The sequence below is a fragment of the Alligator sinensis genome, unplaced genomic scaffold, assembly GCF_000455745.1.
Source record: "Alligator sinensis unplaced genomic scaffold, ASM45574v1 scaffold1170_2, whole genome shotgun sequence".
Classification (NCBI taxonomy): Eukaryota; Metazoa; Chordata; order Crocodylia; family Alligatoridae; genus Alligator; species Alligator sinensis.
Window position 1 is genome coordinate 252,727 of NW_005843180.1, and position 2,628 is coordinate 255,354.

Consider the following 2,628-nt stretch of genomic DNA (forward strand, 5'->3'; position numbering starts at 1 on the left):
CAGCTTGTGCTACATGCACCTACTTTGGTTAGTCCACGGGGCACAAGCCTCCCCTGCCTGCAGAGAAGCCAGCAGTCCAAATGCCCGCACGTGCACACAGACAGCAGCCATCTCCCATGGTCCACGCGGTTTCTCTAAGGGCTTGTTGCACACACTGCTCTGCCCGGAGGCGGCCAGGGCCGCGTCTGCAGTTCATGCTCTTTTTTCGAGTGCCCACGGCAGCTCCCAGCACGAGGACGGGTGGAAAAGTCAGCACTGACCGCTCCGATACAAGAGTGTCCTGTCTCTGGGGAGGGTTTTTGCAGGGTCTCATTGGCAGCTGGAAATACCAGGATCTGGGGTTCAAAAGATGCAGATTGCTCAAGGCAGCTTTCCTTCTTTGAATGAGCTCGCTCGGAGTCCGTGGTCATGGCAGGGACCCCTCCAGTGTCATCACCGCCACGTGATTAATACAGGAAAGGCTCTGATTTCTCTCCGCTCCCAGTGCAGATCTGCCCGTGCCGGTCTGGTTCCTGCCTTTCCAAGTGGGGTGAGTGGCGCTGCAATGCGGGGTCGTGGTTTTCCTGGCCCGGAGGTGGCAGACACTCAGCGGTGATGCTTTGGCGGGACTGTGGGAGCGATGGTTTTCTTGAATATAACAAGCAGAGAGGACCATGCTTGAAAGAGCTTTTTCGGTGCTGACCATCTGCCTTGCCCTGGTGCGGGGGCTGAAGGAGGCATGCACGGCCAGGGTTTCTAAGCAGTCTAGGGCAGCTCCGGCTCCAGCACCCTCCAAGTCCAAGGAAACAGTCAATGCAGCGTAGCAAATCTGAGTGGGGGGTGACTAGCAAAGAAAGCAGAAAGGTCGGCTGTTCCCAGACCCCCAGAAACACTGATGCATTGGTGAGACGGAGAGGGAAACCCAGCATCTGTCTCCTGGGAGCTCTCCAAAGCGGGTGGAAATCTTTCCTGGTGGTGCTGGTCTTAGGGATACAACCCCATCCTTCAGCACGGATCGGGAGCATTACTTGCTGCAAGTAGTTGGAGCAGGGAGACGTCCAGCCAGTCTGCCCGCTGCAGGGAGGAAGCATTGGCGTGGTATACCCGCCTCGAAATCCTTCTACCTGTGTGACTGGTGTCATGAATGTGGGGCCCTGCTCTTTCCTAGGCCGTTTAGACTTGGGTGACTGGGGCAGGGGGCAGGTGGCTCCCCTATCCATTACCAGTGCATACACCCGACCATACCCACAGAGCCTGCTGGAGCGGTATTAGGATACTGAGGATATTTGACTGTTGCCCCAGGTTGGGTGTGTGCCAGGTTATAGGAGATTAGGAGCTAAGCCTGTTTGCTGTGCAATTAGCTGAGCCCAAATAAGCCATTCCCCAGCAGCATCCTCCAGCCAAGGGGAGACTCCAATCAAGCAGCTGTCAGGGTGTCGCTGAGCAACAGCCGCCCGCGTACTCAAGGCACCTCGGCTCTTATCGCTAGGAAATTCCTAGGAATAATTCCTAGGAAATGACACAAAGCAGATCGTAGCCAGGGCTGCTCCCTGGATAACGCCCTGCCTTCCTCCCTGGCGGGGCCAGATCCCGTCAGGCCTGATGCTGTATGTGCTGAGGCACACGGAGCAGGCTGCGATAACACAGCAGCTGTGCACGGCTGGATACGCGCGGATGGCTTCGTGCCCTGCTTGCTGCAGAGAGGAGGTGAGACTCGCAGGGACGAGGGCTCTCGGGAGGTCTCCGGGCTGCAGGCGCTGATAGCAAAGGGCAGCAGGGGACCGGGACTTCTCTCGTGCCCTCCGTCACTGTGGTGCTTGGTGCTGCGTGAGGATGTTTCTGCTCCTCACCGCTGTGCGGGAGGCCGGTCACATCCCGGAGGCACGCTGTCAATTGGAGAAGGGACACCTGGGTTCGGCGCCCTGTTTTCTCTCTGGGCAAGCCACACAGGCCCAGATTTGCAGCCATATTTAGGTGCCTAAGTCCCTATGGCTTTCACAGTCAAGGTCAACCTTAAGCTCCCCCGAAACCTGTGCCCTTAGCTTGACCCCCAGTGGCAGTCCAGCCTGACCCTGGAAACTCTGGCAAACTTTGGGGTCTGAGGTCAAGCTCACCCCGGCTCCCCTCCACACCCACCACGGTGGGTTTGGGACTCGGTGCAGGGCAGGAGCATGTGAAGTCAGCCAGCACCAAACCCACAATGCCCCCTCCCTGACTTGCAGCCCTTGTGCACCTGGCTGCCTGCCTCCAGCGCCTGCCATGAGCGCCAAGCAGAGCCGGAGACAAGTGGCCCGAAGCCCGGTTCCTAGAAGGGCTCCATGCAAGGACCAGGCAGCACGGCGCGGGGGCTTGGGGGCGGGTGGCAAGGCCAGCACAGATGGGGGAGTCACACCCAGGCAATGGCCACTGATAATCCTGCTTGAGTGACTCGCCCGGGTCCCAGAGCCAGGAACGGGACCGCGCGGCGGCGAGGAAGAGGCAGCTGCGATACCAGCGTGTCCCCATCTGAGTTGTTTCGTCGCTGGGTTTCGGCCTCATATCACCTGTCTGCATTAGCTATTAACCCTGCCACGATCCCCGCGTGCAGCTGAGATCCTTCCTGGCACGGCTCTGCTGAGCACGCGGAGCGGAGAGGCAGAGGCTGGCGGT